This window comes from Microcebus murinus, chromosome 23 (assembly GCF_040939455.1).
Source record: "Microcebus murinus isolate Inina chromosome 23, M.murinus_Inina_mat1.0, whole genome shotgun sequence".
Taxonomy (NCBI): domain Eukaryota; kingdom Metazoa; phylum Chordata; class Mammalia; order Primates; family Cheirogaleidae; genus Microcebus; species Microcebus murinus.
The window spans coordinates 17835389-17857482 of record NC_134126.1 but is presented as its reverse complement, the minus strand read 5'-3'; positions in this window follow the sequence as shown (position 1 = coordinate 17857482).

Here is a 22094-nt window from a genome sequence, read left to right as displayed (position 1 = left end):
TTAGAATCCCATCTGCATTCCCAAGACTGTGTATCTGTGGGAATTTGACAGTCCAGATCTTATTCTAGTGGCACGGGATTATGGGCTGTTTTAACAAAAGGGAAAATCATGGCTACAGTGTATTGAGCACTTATAAAATGCCACATTTCATTTTATAAATATATACATATATAGCTTACTTATTTAATGCTCATATGAATCCCTATTTATTACATATTGCTAACAAATCTATTTTACAGATAAGAAGGTTGAGGCAGAAAAAAGGGCAAGTAACTTTCCCATGGCCACACAATTAGGAAGTGGTAGAGCCCATCAAACCCAGGCAACGTGGTTCAGAAGTTCACCTGCTTAACCACTAGGCAAAACTGCCCAACAAGAAAAGAACAAGGCTCTAGGGCATTCAAGGGAGAAGGAGATCATTTTGCTGTCATAAAAAGACTTCTGAGAAATGAATGAGGTGCTTGTGCAACTGTGAGTTACCCTAAGCAATTGTGAAGATAGGATTTGATAGCCTTTTCCTGAATAACAATTGCTTAGTTGCTTTCATATCCTCCACACCTGAGTCACAGTTGTGATTCTTGGAGCTGGTGGCTCTGGTATGAGCTATCACTCAGGAGATCAGGGTTCTCCTGTGGGGGAAGGGAAGTCTGAGAATCATGGGGAAGCCTAGACAAAGGAATACATTTGAGAGTGGAATTGAGGATTCCATGAGGAGCATAAATGAAAATGTAATTTTAGGGAGACACAAATTGATATATTCTTCAATGTGGATCAGCTAGAAGATGAGAGCCTGGAATTTCTTATATGCCTTGATGTTGACTCATGTGATATGAGATTCATCAAAATGAAAGGAATATGAAAATATGGGCTCTAGACCAAATCATTTTCACCAGCCTGAAGGTGACAGCACTGGGGAATGCAGTTTCCTGGGTGTTGAGAAAAGTCACTCGCTTAGGCTTGGGGTAATTGTACAGCCAGAATAGGGGCTGACAGGCACTTTCCACTTAGTCTTCTCTGAATTGGAAGGATTGAGACCCATTAATTTATTTTCTCAGATCGGGTCAGGACAGCACTAGTTGTGACTCCCAATCATTATGAACTGGAGGGATACAATGTCAAATATATCCTCCTGAGCTAGATTCCTGGTCCTCTGCTTGCTCTCAGTAAGATCTGAGGTTAGAGTTCTCAAAACAGAAACTCTGATCTCAGTAGTCAGCAGGACAGGTGAGTTAAAAGGGAGCCAGGAGCCAGAATTACCTGTGTTATTGATATGGGACACACACTTCAAGTCATCAAGCATTTATTGAATGCCTGTTATATGCCAGGCACAATACTAGTCCCCAGTGGGAGAATGTCCTGCAAGGCATGTGTAATAGTATCTAACAGGGCAAGAAGTAATGGAATAAGGCAAAGTCCAGTCACTAGATGTAGTGAACAAAAACACAGGCAAGAACACAAAGTAGACCACTCTTCTGAGGGATGACCTTTGAACACTGATTAAAGTCTCATGGTAAGCTTTAAAAAAAGGTATTCTCTTTCTCTCAACAAGGTAGGATAATTTTTTTCCAAAGTAAATCCTAAAATTAAAATTGACAAAAGGGAACGAGCTTTGAAAAGTATGCAACAGAAAGTAGTTTTCAGCATGAATATTTCAGTACAATTTAGCATGCATTTAAAATGAAATGTGAATTATTTGCTATCGAGAAAGTTCAAAGCCCTTCAGCTGAATTTGTTTGACCTGTCTGGCAGCAAACTAAATATGATGGGTGGTCTGTTCAGGCACCTATCCAAGTCCAATCGCATTGCATTTTCATAGGATCAACATTTAAAAGCCCCATCCCTGTTGCGTCAACAACAGTGCATGAGAACATCTCCCAGACACATGGCAACCAGCACATTACACAAACACGCTTGCTCCATGAGCCAGACTCTGGCGTTTTCCAGAAAGTACAAACTCAGCAAGTGAAGGAAGGATTTGCATGTTACAACTCAGAGCTCTGCCACTTGAAACACATCACATGGATGTGAGGAATGAGGATTCATCTCATTAGTAGTCAGCTGACTTTGCAAAAGCAAGGGCATCATTTTACAGCTAAAATGTCAGAGGAGAGGCTAAAATGCACGTTTCTTAACTTTGAAATCAGTTTGTTTCCCATTTCTCAGTCCAATTTTCCATCTCACCGAATATTGGGATAGAATACAGCAGTCCCCAACCTTTTTGGCACCAGGGACCAGTTTCATGGAAGACAACTTTTCAACGGACCGAAGAGGAAGGGGGAGGATGGTTTCAGGATGACTCAGGTGCATAAAATGTATTGTGCAGTCAGACCTCTCTGCTAATGATAATCTGTATTTGCAGCCGCTCCCCAGCGCTAGCATCACTGCCTCAGCTCCACCTCAGATCATCAGGCATTAGATGCTCCTAAGGAGCACAACCTAGATCCTTTGCATGCGCAGTTTACAGAAGGGTTCACCCTCCTATGGGAATCTAATGCTTCCGCTGATCTGACAGGAGGTGGAGCTTATGTGGTGATGTGAGCAATGGGAAAAGGCTGCAAACACAGAGGAAGCTTCCCTTGCTTGCCCACTGCTCACCTCCTGCTGTGTGGCCCAGTACTGGCCCATGGTCCAGGGGTTGGGGACCTCAGAGTTATTATATATCCACCAACTTTTCCCCCTCTTCCCTAATGTATAAGACATGGCTTATAGGACAACATAGAGTTGAGACCAAAACTCCGTCATTAACTCAGCGTATCTAAATAAGTTACTTATCTTGTCTTAAGTCCAATATTCTAGCCTATAACTATATTGACTGAAATGAATAGGATTGAAAAGGATTGTATGAAGATGATTGCAAATTATAAGCACTATGCAAATATGTTAGTAATAATAATAATAATAATAATCACCTTCCTGAGGTTAAGGATCATATATATGCTTGTTCAACTAAAGTACCTTGTGTATAGTAGTAGTAATAATAGAACATTTTTGAACACCTGTTATGTGTCAGACACTGTTCTATATGTTGTACTTGTATAAACTGATTTAATCTTTACCACAAGCCTATGAAATAGTGACTATTTTCATTCCCAATCTATATACGAAAAATCTGAGGTTCGGAGAGGTGAATGGAGCCACTGAAATTCCAACCTCAGAGCCCCACTTCATGGCCACTATTGCATGTTGCATGTTGATACAATCAGTGGCCACTAGACCAGTGGTCAGTCAACCTTGACTCTTTCTGATTCAGGAACTTCCCAGCCAGAGCCTGGAACCAAACAGATGCTCATGAAACACTTACTGGACTCACTGATGAGCCACATGTTCTTTTATAAGTCTCTGAATCCCATGGAACCTTTGTACCTCACTGATAAGTGTGAGGCTCAATGGGAAAATGCATATTATACACGTTCAAGGGGCTACAAGCATCTTTGTTAAGAAATGAGTGACAACACTCGAATGAATAGCTAGCCTGATGTGCTTCTGAGCTCCACACTCATTTTATCTCTTTTTTGATCTAGTCGAGCATGTGGCCAGTTAGGTTTAGATATGAGGGTAGAATTTACTGATTATATTCCCACGTATGGAAATGTCAGGAGACCTTGGAAGACTTATGCAAGGCCAAGGATCTTGCTGCAGATCCATCCAGTAAATCCTCCACAGAGCATGCAAGGCCTGGGGGACAGCAACCCTGCCAGACTACTTCCTGTGTGAAATCCTGAGTCCTCCACATGGCTGGCTACTCAGCCCAGCAGGCCCTCCCTGCGACAGCTGTTCTGGCTGATAACTTTCAAACTGTAGAATAATAAAAGCCTGAGACCTTATTATTACCACTTGTAGTGGGTTGAATATTGTCCCCTCCCCTCAAAAAAAAACAAAAAAAAAAAACTTATGTCTACCCAGAACTTCAGAAGGTCACTTTATTTGGAAATAGCATCTTTGCAGATTTAATTAGTTAAGGATTTCGGGTTGCAATCATCATGGATTTAGAGTGGGCACTTAATACAATGACTGGTGTCTTTGAAAGAGAAAAGAGAGAGGGATTTGGGTTCGTAAACACAGAGACACAGAGGAGACAGAGAGACAGAGAAGAACACCGTGAAGACAGGGGCAGAGACTGGAGGGATGCAGCTACAAACCGAAGAACACTGAGGATTACCAGGAGCCAACAGAAGCTGGAAGAAGCAAAGAAAAATTCTTTTCTCGAGCCTTGGGAGGGAGGATGGTTCTGCCGACGCTTTGCTTTCAAACTTGTAGCCTCCAGAACTCTGAGAAAATAATTTTTTATATTTTTTAGCCACCCAATTGTTGGTACTTTGGTTACAGCAGCCCTAGAAAATTAGTACACTACTACTGCTGCTTATGCTATAAAGAATTAGAAAAGATGTTTCAGAGACTTTAGAATCCACTGAAGAATCAGAGATTCTAAATAGAGAACTAAAGTAAAAATTTTGTAAACCATGCTCTCCGCGGGGAAGAACTCTGTGAATCACACTCCGCACGAGCAAAACACAAGCCATTGCAAGCAACGTTTAGTCTCACTTTTGATGGTCCAATAATTAGAGCAAAGTCTACTTATAGCAAGAGCCTTTTTTCCCCTGTGTAGCCTACTTCCACATAATTATAAAACCGCATGCTCTTAAAAGACACGTTCTAGTTCTATAAAAATAAAGTTAAAGGAAATATTTTAGAAGAAAAATCAATTCCAAAAATATAATAAAATGCTGTCATTTTTCTCCCCTGAAACAACCATTTCAAGAAATATTTTCATTACTCTTAGTTACTACTGATCTATCTAGCCCAATTTTAAATCTATTACACAGTAAAATTTACTTAAAAATGTTCATTAATCTACATTTTTTCCACAAGCTAAGTCACTAGGAACCATCAAAGATGATTTTTCTTAAAAAAAAATATTTTAACTGGGCCCACTTACACACTTTTGAATATTTTGTCCCAGATTATTACCCAAATGCAACATAGAGGAGACCCCAAATTTTAACTTATTAGGAAAAAAAAAAGGGGCCTGTAAAAATTTTATGCTTTGCAATCAAAGGTAGTGCTCCCAGCGAGGTGCCTGCTACCCATGTAGCAGCTGCGACTGAAAAAAAATCAAGGTGTGATTAAATGGCCTTTTTCATATTATCCTCCCTTAAAAGCTTTTTAATTGGAACACGGCCATCATTAACAGAGCCTGCTCACCCGAGGTCTTGCCTCCAAATGACCAAATGAGGCCCCAAGTTCTGACTTCTTCATGCCAGGTAGGTACCTGCTACTGACAATCTCACAGCAGTGTGCTGCTTTGTCATGCGTCCGTTTTAACAAAAGAAAACAACACGATAATAACTCTTTTTGTGAGCTTCTGACATCCTGTGGCTTCATAAGAAATCGATTTTTTTTCCCTAGCACAGACAAGAAGCATCTTATGTTTCCCTAGCTCCCTCTCCCCACTCCCCCACTCTCCCTCCTTTCTAATTTCCCCACATCCGTTAGCAGAAAGATTATTTTCTGGTGGCCCAGCCTGCAAATTTTAGAGCCATTTCAACTTAACTCTTCCTTCTGTATCTCCCCTGTATCCAGTATTGTCATCAAATACTGGCATCTCTGAATTGAGGATGCCTAAATTCACGGCAGTCTTCCAAAGCTCAGGGCTTCTTTGATGACACCCTCTGGCATAGACTCCTCCCCTTGGAGTCCCTTCTCTAGCCTCCTTCCGTCCAGGTAAATGTGTCGAAGACATCACTTTCTTCATAGCATTCGCTGCTTAATATTTTGTCATGGTTCCCAGTTGTCCAATAGATAAAAGCGTGCATCCCATAATAGGTTTTCAAACCCTCTGTCATTAGCTCAATCTGGTTATCCATCTTTCTCTTGTAAACTGCAGCACGCAGATACTGTTCTAGCCAGATAAGCATTCACACTGCTTCCTTCCTAGCTAGACCTTCCCTTTTTCTAGGCGTCATGACCACTCATTCACTCTGTCCCGGTTCTTTGGCTTTGGACACAGAATTTCCTCCTTCCTCCCTCCATTAAAACCCTAACAGCTCTTAAGGATCTAGCTTAATCTCACTTCCTCAGGGAGCCTTCTCACCCTGCCCTACTCTGCATAGTCATATTTTACCTCTGAAATAATTAACTCATGTCTATTTTTTTATGTCACTTCCTCCTATCCTTCAATCTGTCTCATTTCCTCGTTCTTAGTAAATTGGCTCAGAGACCCCATTGGAGACCTTTGGGCTTTATTCCCACATTAGTTTTCTAGTCTGTTTGCCATTTCTGGCCTTAATTCTCTCCCTGCTTAACCCTATACAGCACGACACTCTCAGCAATCTGATCAACAGCCCCACCCACCTTGATCTGCTGCCTTGATATCGCTAATGCAAGATCAATAAATCATTTATGTTTTCTGTTTCTTTTTAAAAACTACTAGCACAAATTTGATGACAATGGTGACTAGCTCCTTTAAATGTTTTATTTGCCTTAACAGCTAACAAGCAATTCTTTCCCATTCTTGCTCAGTTCTCTTTTCCTTTCAAACTTTACAGATTTTCTTAAGTTCCTAACCTTTTTCCTGTTCTTTTCATTCTTAGCAAATAGTCATTGTAGGGTATAATCAATCCTCACATTCGGATTAGTCTATATTTCCTTATCTACTTTTCCCTTTCTCTGCTCCCCAAGGCTCTTGGTCCCTTCCCCTTCCGCCTTTCAGTTATTGCCTGTCCTTGTTCAATTTCTTCCTCTCATTTGGCTTCTCTTGTCAGTTTATGGTATGTTTGAATCATCCTCATATTTTAAAACACTTTTTTTTTCTCAGCCCTGTCTTTTCCTTGGCTTTACAGGTAAAAACTGTAAAAGAATAGACTACGCTTCCTATGGTACACTTTCTCGCTCTAGATTCCCAACTTGAACCACTGCAATCTGACTCCTAGCCTCACGTTTCTACTAAAACTGCTCTCAAACACTTTTCTGGTCCCCCCTTCCCTACCTGCTAAATCTGATGGCTTCCTTTCATCCTCCTGTAGCCCTCACATTTATTTACCTACATCCCAAAACAACTGTTTCTTTGCTTTCATAACATTCCCCCATATTTCCTTCCACTCTTGTGATTTTTCCGGAGAGGTTTTCACTAATTTCTCTTCCTTAGCCTAGCCACTAAATGTGAGGGTGTTTTTTTCTTTTTTTCAATTATTCCTATGTTCTCTTTTCTTCTACTACTAATTTTCTTCCAAAATGATTTCTTCACTTCCTATGGTTTTAACTGATTCCTATAAGCTGATGACTTCCGAAATTTATTAAATACTTCCATCCCCATTCTAAGCTTTCAACTCAAATTTCCAACTGTCACCAAATTTCCATAGACACCCCAAACAACCCACTAAAACCTGAACTCATTGTCTTCTCTCTACACTTATGTCTTCCTTTACATTCTTTATCTTTGTTAATATCTTCACCAGAACACTTTGACGTAGTATTCTACATACTTCACCTCCAAGTCCAGTGCATAACCAAGTCCTAACCCATTCAAGCTTTAAAATCCACCTTCTCTCCCATCCTCCTCAGTTTATTGAAAAAATAATCCTAATGAGTTTCTTCTTATAGCCTCTGTCGATCTACCTGTATATTGTCCTTAAAGCTATTTTTATGCTGCCCAAACTAGCTTGTTATGTAGTATGAACATGTCACTCCTATGTTTAAAACAAACAAACAAACAAAAAACCTCTGACCTGAGGTATGTTTCTAAATGCTAGCCTGTTTTTGTGTCTCTCAAATTAAAATATGGTCTGCATACAAATGCTGTTTGGAGAAGACCAGTGTGTAACTTCTGCCCATGTGGATTTTATTTGAGAGATGGTACCTATTTTCTTCTATTGTTCAAACTACCGGGCGCTGTCTGTGAAACCATTTTTTTTCCTCTTTCCAGAAGGAACCCTCTCTACTCAAAACTAGGTCTTTCCTGGTCAGTGGCTACACACCAGCTTCATCTGCCAGTTGCTGCTCTTTTGTGCACCCCACAGCCATGGCTATAGGATGGCATTTGGGCTTCACTGAGCTCTCTTTAAGATGTCTCTTTATTTGTAAAGAATAATCTTTTCACTTGGCATAAAAATTAATGTTGGGACTTTTAAAAATGCCTGTTGAAATGTCCGGAGCCCTGTTTTTCTGTTTGAAATAAGATGATGATTATAGGGATTAGAAGAACTCACCTAATTGAAGACGGCCCTGGAGTCTCAAGATTATTTTAGAAGATACACACGTTGTTACTTTGCATTTTACATGTGCAAACAAAGCCATTACACCAATTAAGGCAGCTTCCAGTTTATTCTGACAGTGCGTGAAGGTATTTCTGTACGTCAGTGCCAGCCTGGGCATTCTACAAGTCTTGACGCATGGGTGTCCCCTCCCACCCTGGCTGGGAGTATTTGGGCATATTTTTTAAGCCTTGTTTAGGATTTGTAAAGGCTCTTCTTTTACTCTACCTTCCAATGTAGAGTATCACTTAGTAGAAAGCTAAAAACCTGATTTTGTATTGATATTTAAGCCTTTCCCACAACATAAATATAGGAAGCTTTATCTGAGTCTAATTGTATTGTCTTACTCAAGACAGATCTTAAAAAATGCTTCAAGAATCTCCCCCTTGTTTGTCACATGTTAGGGTGTGTGTGAGAGAGCAAGAAAGAAGCAGCCAAGGATTAAGTTTGTTTCTTTTAAAATTTTTAGCTTGTAGTCAATCATTTCACTTTAATTTGCTACATGATGCTACAGTAATTGTTTTAACCTATTTCCTGCTGGCAATACCAAACCTTCTGTGAAGTCAATTTAATGTTATCTTTTTGAAATTGCTCCCCAGAAAACAAGGGAAATAGAGTTTTGAAGAAAGCATATAAATAATTATGTCAAAATCCACCTATTTAAGTGGAGTTTGAGCTTGTGTTTTTCTCTATCGGCTCACGTATTTGAACATTCTTTTCCTGCAAGGCTACACATTTTGCAGGATCTAAACACACTTAGATTAAATGGGTCAATCCATTCATTCATTAATTAACTTCCTACTTCACTTTTCCTCTAGTTACCTAGCTGTTAATATTTCTTTAGGGCGACTAAACATGAGATACAGGTAATCATTCCCATAAGCTATTATTCCATGTTATAGAGGTTTAGTAACACAACATCACAAAACTATAATGTCCTTTATAAAAATAAAAGCCCTTCCCCCACGCAAAAGAAAAGCTATAAATTTAAGCTAATACAAACTCGTCAGAGTTCTCTCTCTCAATTTCACACCAGGGCGTGGTGCTACACAGCTGGGGAGCTGAGCTAATAAGTGTTGAAAAATGAAAAATGCTGCTTTATGGCATCACATAAACTGGCAGAAAGAATACTCTTACCTCCACCCCATTTTTGACAAACAAATGCCAAAATGTAGATGCTGTAAGAATGAGACTTTATGGCATTAGCCCCATGGGGCAAACAGAATTGTCTTGTGGGATTTTCTTTTAATTGAATACTATATGTAATAAGAGGTGGCATAACATTTGTAAAATCTAATCACTTTGGGTTCCTTTCTGAACCTCAAAGGGGTCATTTCCAGAAAAGCTGTTGGAAACACTGCATAATGATCTATTTATCCAGTAGTGAAACAGGATTATCCTTTTTACGAGGAGACTGAGCCTTCCCTAACAATATAAATACTGTAATCTGGGTGTACAACTTGAGGATTTTGAGGAACATCTCGTTCAACAAATATTTGTTGAATAACTATAATGGAGTTCAAAGAATGATGCTAAGAGCTCTTGTGTCATTTACATGAAATCATATAATCAGGACCCAGCTGTTTTTCTCGGGCCAGTTTATTTCCTAGCCGGTGGTCATTCACTCACTCACTCTCTCGCAGTCCATCACTCACTAGTCACTCGTTCAACATTCAATCAGCAAACGTCTATTGCAGGCTTTACCATAGTCAAGTCACACAGGCATAATAAATCAGAGAACCGTACTGTGATAGCAAGAGATCCAAAATCTATCACAGAAAAAAATCCCTTTATGCAGGGTCTTGAAATAGATGAGGTGAAGCCAGTACAAAGTAAGCAAGAAAAGTGAGGCCGGAGTGTGCATTGTCAGAGTACTGGCCCTTCCCATAGGAACCACTCAAGTTCAATGAAACCAGAGGACATAAAGAATAGCTCAAGGCCCTACTCTAAGGCTTCCAGGTGCTGTTAGACTCGTGTCTGGGAATTTCTGATTATAATACTTAGAGATTTTTGCTTGTCTACTCTACATATACCTTCTCTGATTTTACATAGCTATATAATATACCTATATATATTCTCCTTCTTCTGAACTTATAAAAAATTACCTGTGAACTTATTATAGCCATTATTATTATTTACCTTATATTATAGTTGTACATCTCATGCCTCCCTACTAAATGTAAATTCCTTAAGGGTAGGACCAAAGTCTCTTTTATCTTTCATTCACGATCAGTATTTAACACAGCGTCTTACAATAGTGGACATTCTATGCCATTTGGTTAAATAAACTTTTCAATGGATTTAATTGATACGCAATCAAATACTCATAGCATCACAGTAACACTTATTATAGTAGTAAATAATGACAAAAAAATATATGAATACTAATTGAGAAACCCAAAAAGTATGACTCACATTTGGGAGAAGTACCATTTGGGTAGTCTAAATCATGTGATGAGTAAATAATACCATGAAATAAGGGAATTCTGGTTACAGCTTTTTAAATGTGAAAATACACAAAGAAGCCACTGAAAAGTTCCCCCAAAGTATTTGAGTGTATTGAGTATATTTTAAAGGACACAATTCAGGACTACAATTACATCAGCTCTGTAATATTACTATAATTTAATAAAATGCATTACTGGAGTATTTTCCACACAAACAAATGCAAGTTCTACAGATAACAGATGATTTCCAGGAACAAATCCATTCCCCTGTCACTGTTATCACTCTTTATTATGGAAATGGTAAAAGCACGAAGAATTTTAGTTAGTTGTAGTAGGTTCTAAATATTAAGCAAATAGATTTAAAATGTATCTTTTTTTTTTCTCACCACTCTGCTGCTATATCCTAAAAGCAAAGACAGGGAACACAAGTTCTTACGGAATAGAGACTTGTCAATTACCTTACAGTGCTTAGGGCATAGCAGGCAATCTACCAGTGCTATTAACATTTTATATAACTTGATTAATTTTAATGAAAAGTTTCTACTGCTGATCCTCAGGTAGTTACCAACCCTCAGGTAATAGCTAATAAATTTTTGGTATCGAGTTGAACTTTGGAGGATGACTACTACTGTGAAGATCAGCTTACTTTGTTTTCATATCATCTCTAGGGAGCTAACGGTGATTTCTGATTTCACACTGGAAGGGAAAATTATTATAATATTTTTAAGAACGTGCTGTTCATACTTGGCAAGTGGTGAATACTGGATAATTTTGCGTTAACATGAGACATCGGGGTACATGAGTAATCACTGACTTTGTATGTATCCCCTACAATGAGATTTTCATCCACTTAATTTAAAATTATGTTGGTCACAATACAACTTCCCTGGGCTAGGCACAGGATACCCAACAGGTTTAGTGAACTTAAGTGGGTCAACTGCAAACAACAAGACCTGACAGAAACACTCTTATGGATACAATAAGTACTTCTTCAAACAACGGGGGAGGCAGGCAAGACCCATGAGCAGAACAGCAAAGAATGTGGTAATGTGGAACGTGGTGACATGTCTTGAGAAAAGGATTTAGTCAATCACTGGTCAAAAAAGACAATAATTCAAAACAATGACAACCTCTGAGAACAAGAACCACAGCCACTAATTGAAGTTCTGTCTTCAAAAGGATTCATTTTAAGCTACAGATCCCTAAATAATTGCCATGATTAGCATAACCTTTGAATGTAAAGAACAACCTTTAATTTATTTTTTCTAATTTGTGACATAGACCACTATTTAAAAGAAAAAAAAAAAAGGTTGGTACTTTACAGTATTTGCATTTTTTATGCTGATACAAATCTTTTAAATGCCATAGGATCTATAGAAATAGTCGTAGGGACAAGATTAAAATGTCATCATTACTAAACTCTATTTCAAAGAAATCACTTGGGTTGACACTGTTGAAAATGTCTTGGAGATCTGTGAAACACAGTTCAAAAATGGCTGCTACTGAGTACAAAGAGTGTGGCTGAACTTTCTATTTTATACTCTGTATTTTTTTTTTCCCATACTCAGAAATGAACAAGTCTGCTTAATGATGTTATGAGAGAAACTTCGTGCTTTACACAAAGCACAAATTGTAGGGAAAAAAAAATGCATGCATCTTGTGTTTATGGCCAGGGCCATGGGTCAAAATGAAAATCACGTCCTGTGTGAAACTGAAATAACCAAGAGATTTCATTTGCAGTCCATTTTTATGTTTTCTGGAAGTTTATTTTAAGACAAAGAACATATTTATTGATAGCTCAATCTTTTCACTGGCCTAATGAATGGCTTAAAGACAATAATGACATTTGAGTCTGTGTGTGTCAAAAGAGACATGGAATTTGCGAATTTGCCTTCTTTACTTCCATTCTAGTATTTCTCTCCTCTGAATATGCAACAAATTGGTGGTAGTTATTACCTCGAGTGACTTCCAGATGTTAACCATGTGACTGAACTGAACTACTCTCTAACAAGAGTGGCAAGAGAGGGGAATTGTTAGTATATATGGTGATTTAAATAACCATGAAAAATGTATTTTTGCTTATGAACTCCACCCATATGATGTAAATATTTTACATAAGTAGGATACTTTTTTTGTGGGGAAGAGGAAGATTTAAATCTATAGAGCATATGTGAACTTACTTAATTTTAAAAAAGAAAAAAATAACTAAATTAATGACAGCTGACTATAATTTATCTTTTAATGCTTTAATTGTTTTAGATTTTAAGTTATATGTCTATGCAAAGGGACATGCATTCTTATAGTCTATGTTAATTTCTGACAAGGCCCTTTGATGTTTTAGGTAAATATATACTGTTAAATTATTTAGTCCAATATATGCTGTTAAATTATTTTCAGCTAAATATTTATGCACTTTACATTTTCTGTTAAGAAAAATAAATAATTCACACTTTTGCAAGTGTGTATTTTTTCTGGCTTTGCTGACATTATATTATTACTAGCAGCAAGTGCCAGCCTACTTCATGGGTGGCATTTCTCACTGAGAAGTAAGACGTGAATCAATATTTTTATTAGAGTCAACTCACTTTTCTTCATAAATAACATATTAATGTTTTTTCAGTTTGATTTCAATGCTACTAAGAAGAATATATAAATTCTTAGAAAAAATAAGTAAAATACCCGGATAAATAGTTTTTTGAAGCCCTTCTTTGGTACAAATTGAAGCAAGCAGTTGAGTTTGTCAGTTAAGTTTCCAAAAGCTGATGGTTAGTGTGTGTTTTTACAAAATCCAAATCGTTGAGTAAATTGCTTGTCTCTTGTACTTTTTCTATTGAAACAGCTGTAGTTAATGATACTTTGAAACATCCTTTGTGTTTCATGCATTCTATAATGACCATGTAACTATAAATTAATGGGTAATACAAGAAAAAAATTAAGCAAAAATTCCTTTTCTCTGCATACACACATGTACATACACACACCTGCACCCTACGTTTAAGTGAAAGAATGATTAAAGACTCAGCATAGTGCCAACACTAAAGGGAAGCTCTTTATTTTTGTTAATACTATTATTTCTCAGGCCCACAATGTGAACATGAGGACAGAAAGACAGGAAAGTAAATAGTCAATTGTGCAAGTGCTATGTTAGTGGCAGCTGAGTTTGCCATAGGAGCAGGTACAAGAGGACTGATAGAAAGAAGAGCCGAGAGACCTGAATTTTGAAGAATAAGTTGGCAGGTGAAGGAGGGAACAGAAGAGATCTACACCTGGCTGAGATTTGAATGGGCAAAGGGAAAAGAGCAGGAGGCAGCACAGAGCATTTGGAAAATTCTTGGTGTTCAGTGTGGTGAAAAGAATAGAATACAACACTGGGTGTTTCCAACAATAAAACTGGAATGATAAATAAAGGTGTGTTCCTAAAGAGCTTCGGGAAACTTGTATCAATTCTTATAATAGATGCATTGTAAAGGCATCTTTTTTAAAGAAAAGTCACTCTGAGAAGAATCCTTTTATAGTATAGACACTGGGAAGATAAAAATGAAAAAACAAAATCTAGTTTGCCTGCAAGAAGATCTCTGAAATAGACACTTGCTAAATATAAATTCAACCATAATCTAATTTATCTTGCACATTTAGACTTGGGGATGTAAACTACGCTTTCCTAAAATGAGGCATTCTTATAAAAATGACCTCATTTATTTGTTGTTTTTATGCTTGAATTTGCAAAATCATCCTAAAGAATCATGTTTTCTATACAAGATGATTATACCTCAAGGGTGCACAAGATAGTACTTTGGAATATGGAAAGAAAATATTAGAATTGATTTATATTTTACTTTTAGCCCATGTTTTACATTTTTTTTATTTATGTTGAGTATACACATAATATATTACTACAACAAGGCATTCATATAATTTATAAATAACTACACATTTGTAAGAGAGGTGCTGAAAAATTTCTACTGATAGGGACATACAATAGAAAAATTGGAGAGACAACCACTATAGAAATTTGGTTTTTTTCTTATACCAACTAAACTAGACAATAGGATAGCTAGCACAAGGTGAATAGTGCTACTTGGATTTAGTTGAAGACATAAGGCACAGGACTTCTCATAAGCTTTGCCTTGTTGGCAACTGGAATGGATGAGTGACCATTAATTTTTTTGTGTTGCTGCCCTCAAAAGTATAAAAGCATGAGGCAGGTGAGTCACACCCTGAGTTCCATGGATTTCTAGGGTGTCCATGGATTGACTTTGGTAGGTTCACAAACCTTCTAAAAGTGCATTCAAAGTAAAGTGTGTGTGTGTGTGTGTGTGTGTGTGTGTGTGTGTGTTGGTGTCTCTTTCACTTGAGAGGGTCCATACTTTAAGCTAAATATTAAATGAGGGCTTAATACCCCCTACCCATAGTCACCACCAATTGAATAGCTTTGCCATAGTACACAGACCCTTCCTGCTGGGCTGTCTGACCTCATGCTCGTCACACATGCCACACTTCAAGCCACCAGCCTTCCTGTATTATGGCTCTTTCCTTTCCTTGTCTTTTACGACCTACTTCTTTTCACCCGGGTCATGTCCTAGCTTTTTTCGGTTCTCACTACAAGATTTCTTGATATTGAGCTTTGTGTTTTTCAAAAAGTTTTGCTTCCCCTGTGAAGCTGGAAACCAGTCCTAATATTGTGACCTTACTCTGGTCTTGTCTGGTTCCCTCCAAGTCTTGGTCTGTGCCCCCTCTAGCTCTGGCTGGCTACTGTCTACATGCCAGGATAATAAGTAGATGCCAGAAGAACATAGAGTTCCCCTCTTCGTTCACTCTTTTTCTTCAAAATATAACTCAAAGGCATAATTTCATTCCAACAAATAACATCTAAGACACGGCTTCAGGTATTTCAGGAAAATACAACATAAACTATGACTTATGTTTAAGGCAACTATAACTTAGTAGATCACAGTGCCAGCCGTAGCAGGACAAGTATTCAAACCTAAGTTTTCCAACTCGAAATCTAGTGCATCTTCCTCCACAGATCACTGACAGTTTCGCCTATAATTTACTCTGGAATTGTGTATGGGTTTTCAGATTTGCAGAAGTATCTAATAAAGACATTTATTCTCACTTATATTCTTTTACTCTGTTAACCCCTGTGAAGGGGAATGAAACAAATTTCATACGAATGAAAATATATAATGAATGTCAAATTAATATTTTGAATAATTGCTGCTTTAAACTTCTCATCATTTTTATTCATTTATTACCAGATTAAAAAGTTAAAAACAATGTAAAACTTAACCATCTTAACCATTTATAAGTGCACTGTTCAGTAGTTGTAAGTACATTCACATTGTTATGAAACAGATCTCCAGAACTTTCTCATCTTGCAAATCTGAAACTCTATATCCATAAAACAACTACTTCCTTACCCCTCTCTTCAGCACCTGGTAACCACCATTCTATTACACTTTCTGTTTCTATGAATTTGACTACTTCAGATACCTCTTATAAGTGAAAGCATACAGTGTTTGTCTTTTTGTGACTGCTTGTCTTTTTGTGACATGCTTATTTCACTTAGCATGATGTCCTCAAAATTCAGCTGTGTTGTAACATGTGACAGGATTTCCTTCCTTTTTATGGCTGAATGATATTCCATTATGTGTACTTACCACATATTGTTTATCCATTTATCTGTTGAAGGACATGGATTTCTTCCATCCATATTGTACCGTACACTAACTGTACCAGTTATTGTAAATAGTGCTGCTATGAGCATGAGTGTACACATATCTCTTGGAGATCCTGCTTTCAATTCTTTTGGATATATATGGTTGCATTCATTTGTAACTTGCACAAAGAATATCTACTCTTGAAGAATGATATTTTGCCATCATTCTATAAGAAAGCAAATTCTCTGGGACTATCATATGACAAAGAAATATTCTTAATTTGCCTTTAAAATATGAATTAAGAAAAATTATACAAAGCTTTTTATTTTTTTTAAATATAGTTATGACAATAGAAAATCCACTGTGATATCTTGATACTTATGACATTGACCCATTGAAAACATTCACATATATACATATACAGAGCGACAGGCAAATACACACACATCCTGAAAATAGTCCACTTCAGAATAAATTGCACATCCTTTTTTAAATTGCAAAGGTTGACTTTATATTTTCTGATCATCTGTTAAAAAGATCTTTTTGAACTTGTTTGTCTGGCTTTTAGAAGCCATCATAGAAAGAATGGGAAGAGAAAAAGGTGCTAAACTCAGTCACACAGGAAAAAGGAGAATCATATGTGCTGATCTTTCTAACACTACTAACTAGGTGTCTATGCAGTACAATTAAGTATTTTGAACCATAATTTTATGAGCAGAATTAAATATCAGAGGTATATTTATAAACATAGCACATGTCATATATTTAAACTCTTTCAGGATCTTAGAATCATGGAAACTAAGAGCTTCTTCATCATGCACTACTTCTTTATTTCAAAGTTGGAGAAATATGTCCAGTGAAATAAATGGTCTACCTAATGCTGCACAACTTATCACCCCTGAAGCTAGAACAGGAACCCCTTGCTGTCATTTCAATACTTCAATATTCAATATTCTTCCTTATATGTATATATATTCTTTAATTTATATATATATATATATATATATATATATAATCTCTTAAATGAATATAGCAGAATGTAGATGTTCAGTGTTCAGATTGTATTAACAGATAAATTACTCTTTTGCTTTTCTTTCTTCTCTTTGTACTAGATGTATGGAATGCGATGACTTCCCCTTATCTCATGGGAGGGTTTGAAGATTGAGCCTTCCCTGCACTCAGGGGAACAGAACCTGCTTAGGAGTTCTTGCTCTGGATTTGGAAAGCCAGCAAGATCTATTATAGAAGAAAAAAGTAGTAAGTTCTAGAGTACATAGGCAAATATGAAGATTGAAAGAGGGAGTCCTGTGATTCTTATGAGGACTTAGAGGAAGTTGAATAAGAACTGCTTCCAGAGGGTAAATTGGGAATTTGAGAACTGGCCATGGCAGGTGTTCAGGGAAGGGAAGAGACATGTGGCAATGCAAAGAAGAGTGTCCTGGCACCCAGGCATACACAGTGACTATCCGTCCTGCACTCTAGAGAAGAACTGTCACTGTCTTCCCCTAGGGCCTGCACACTGCTTTGGTGTGGATCACTTTGACTGTTAATAATCCAGCAAAGTGAGAACTGTCTGGGTTCCAAGATTTCTGTTTGGTCTCTGTTTGAGTAACTCATGTGTTCCCCTACCCCTACCACCAATGCAGCCTCAGCCCATCTCACAATGCCCCAGGTGGCCCTTCTCTTCCCAAAAGGAGAGGGACCACACACATCTAGTGGAAGTAAGGGGTGAACTAGGGGAACTCTTTCATCTATGTATCTATAATAGAAAGACTGAATTGAAAAAGTCTAAGGTCCCCAGAACTTTGGCAATGGTTATATTAAAGCTTAAAATCTTATTTCTAAAATGAGATATTTATATGGATTCAGAACCTTTAAGCTTTTCTCTAGTCTTTTGCTTTGTTTTTTTTTTCAAATAAATGCATAGGAGGAATGTATAAAGAAATTTGTTTTGTTAATTTATTAAAATTTTTAAATTACCTAAACCTGAAACATTTTGTGCAATGTGTATTTATTGTTCAAGTATGTCCTTTTGAATAATGCAGTTAATAAAAACCAACCAGTGGAGAGGATATGATTTGATGCTTGAGAATGAGAAAAAAGCAAATGCATAACTGTGTACTGTTCACACGACCAGTGCAATTTCATGTAACTGTTATCATTTGAAAATGCCAAATATACTACTCTAAATGGCTAAATTTTCAGGTTGTTTTTAAAGCCAACGAGTGGATTCCAAAGGATTTCTAAACGCACAGCAGAACAGTGAACTAAGCTCTGATTTTCCCATTTATATCTGTAGATCCTAGTAGATACTGAACTCTGCAAAACAGAAGGATTGTTGTTTTTTGTTTGTTTTGTTTTTTGGCTTTTGTTTACTTGCTTTTTTTTAGTTTAGAACTGAAGTTACCAAAAGAGAGTGCATATAGATTTGCTGAAAGCAAATTAGTAGCAACAAGAAAAGAATTAGGGGAGACACAAAGAGTAACAGAATGTATGAATGAAAAATTTCCAGTGATAATTTTCCCCCAAGTTTAATAGGGCCAAAGATCTACCATAAAAGAAATAGCTATCCTGAAACTTAACTACATTTCAAAGTAGTGCAGCTACATGAAAGGAACAAAACATTTTTGTTCACTAGTTTGCCTACCAGATGGCATCTCTAAATATAGTAATGTAAAACCTTCTGCTTGTCCTACAAATAAATAAAGATGAAAGGAATAGCAACAATAGCTAAGCATTTAAATCACTGGAAATAAAAGAGCACTTTGATTAGGTTTGGAAGAATCTGGCTCATTCTAATAATGACCCTGAATCTGGGAAGACTCAAGTTCTAGGTGAAACTCAGAATCCCAACCTTCAGGTACCTCCCCCTGTTTTATCTACTCGTTTATACTGGTGCTCACCCAGTTAGAAGTATAAATTAGCAGGTACTAACACCATGAGACTCGGGGAAAACTGAAGAAACGCAGGAAGTCCTAATAAACAGAGACTCTAAAGGGCTACAGTACAAATTCCAGGGTTTTGTTTTTTAAAATAAAATAGTTGACTTGAACAAGAAACCATCTCTACAAAAAATAGAAAAATCAGCCAGATGTGATGGTGGGTGCCTGTAGTCCCAGGTACTCACTCCAGAGGCTGAGGCAGGAGGATCACTTGAGCCCAGGAGTTTGAGGTTGCAATGACTAAACCTGAGACATTCTGTGCAATGTGTATTTATTGTTCATGTATATGTCCTTTTGAATAACGTAACAAATAAAAACTAACCAGTAGAGAGTATATGATTTGACGCTTAAGAATGAGGAAAACAATAAATGCATTACTGTGTACTGTCAACATGACTAATGCAATTTCATTTCATGATGATGCCATTACATTCTAGGCCCATGCAACAGAGCAAGACTCTGTCTCAAAAATAAGTAAATAAATAAAATAGTCGCGATACGGCCTTGCTTTATTTCTGTGGGCTAATGTGTAAATAGGGGTTAAGAGTTAAGGACCTGGACTCTGGAGTCAGGCACAGCATGTGAGTCCAGGCTCTACGACTGACTGGCAGTGTGACATTGAACCAAGTTCGTCTTGCCTCTTTGAGCCTCATTGTCAAATAAGATAGTAATAGCACAGAGTTTGATGGGTATTAACTTAAGACAGTGCTGGGCACTTAGCCCCATAAATGTCAGTCGTTTATTATTGCTATCAGTAATAACTATTAAGTAATTATATTTCTGATTTTTTGTTGTCTCAAAAGCAAGGGGTAGTCTACAGCCAGGTATTGTGGAGGTAAATGAAGGTCTAAGAGTAGAATTCAAAGCCTTATCTGGCGTATCTCCAATTTTTCATTTGTGTACCTCCTAATTTTTTTGTTCTTGCTACTCATTTGCTTTCAGCAAACCTATATGCACTCTCTTTTGGTAACTTCAGTTCTAAACTAAAAAAAAAAAGCAAGTAAACAAAATAAAACAAAGGCATATCTCCAAGTGGCCTCTCCTGGCTACTGAAGGTTGTCCAGAACTCAAGTGGGGAGGCAAGTCTAGAGACATAAGTATTTCAAAACTTGGCTATCGCCTGTAATCCTAGCACTCTGGGAGGCCAAGGTGGGCAGATTGCTCGAGGTCAGGAGTTTGAAACCAGCCTGAGCAAGAGCGAGATCCTGTCTATACCAAAAATAGAAAGAAGTTAATTGCACAGCTAAAAATATACAGAAAAGAAATTAGCCGGGCATGGTGGCACATGCCTGTAGTCCCAGCTACTTGGGAGGCTGAGGCAGTAGGATTGCTTAAGCCCAGGAGATTGAGGTTGCTGTGAGCTAGGCTGATGCCACAGCACTCACTCTAGCCTGGGCAACAAAGCGAGACTCTGTCTCAAAACAAACAAACAAACAAAAAACCTTGGCTATCAGAGCTCAACCCACCCTACCCTGACTTCAGTCTCAAGTCTCAGTTCTCTGAGTTGCAGATCTATGTATGGGCTTTGGAGAAATGACTCAGAGTTTATTTTTGATCTGGTTAACTAATGGCATGTAAGACCATTCCCATGGATAGCATTGATAAAACACTATGATATCACAGAGCTTATCTTGGCAACTAACCCTTGATAGTAAACAATTTAGTCACTTGTGGCTAGGATGATTACCTTGAACAAATAAAAGATAAGTTGTAATCGCTTAAATGTGATGCAGACTAGTGAATGGAAGGCTAGTGTTTAAGGGTACTTAAAATTTCACTGTATTGTTTCATTGAATTTTACATAAGGAAAGAGTCACTTGCTAGGGTTACAAGCTGCAGTGTTAAAAGTTACTTTGTTTAGGCCTTTGTACAGGAAGTAATTCCATTTTTTGGTATTTTTAAAATTGTAGTAAAATGCATCTAACACAAAATTTACTAAGTGTTCAGTTCCGTAGCATTAAGTACATTAACGTTTGTACAACCATCATCACTGTACATTTCCAAAAATTTTGCATTATCCCAAACAGAAACTCTATACCCATGTAACAATAACTTTTCATTCCCTTCCTCCCCTTAGCCCTTAGTAACCATTATTCTACTTTACGTCTCTATGAATTTGCCTATTCTAGATACCTCATGTAAGTGGAATCTTATAATATTTTCCCTTTTGTGTCTGGCTTTTTTCACTTAGCATATGTTTTCAAGGTTCATCCATGTTGGCATGTGTCAGAATTTCATTCTTTTTAAGACAGGACAATAGTCCATTGTATGTACATACCACATTTTGTTTTTTCCATTCATCTGTAGGTGGACATTTGGGTTGTTTCTACCTTTTGGCCGTTGTGAATAAGGCTGCTATGAACATCGGTGTACAAGTATCTATTTCAGTCCCTTTCAGTTCTTTTGTGTATATATCTATTAAGAGAAGAGGGATTGTCAGGTTATATGGTAAGTCTATGTTTGAGGAACCACCATTCTGTTTCCATAGTTGCTACGTCATTTTCCATTCCCATCAGCAATGCACAAGGGTTCCAATTTCTACATTATCTTCACCAATATTCATTTTCTGGTTTTTGGATAACAGCCATCGTAATGGGTATGAAGTGGCATCTCATTAAATTAGATTTGTTTTGCAAACTATTTTATAAAAAAGGACACAAAGAGGAATTATTATTATATGCCTGGCTTACCCTGTATACAAAAAGATGCCAACATCCAGTGCAAGTCCCCAAGTGGAAACTAAAATATAGCTGTAGCTGTCGACTTATAAACATAACAACACTAATATTTCTCCAA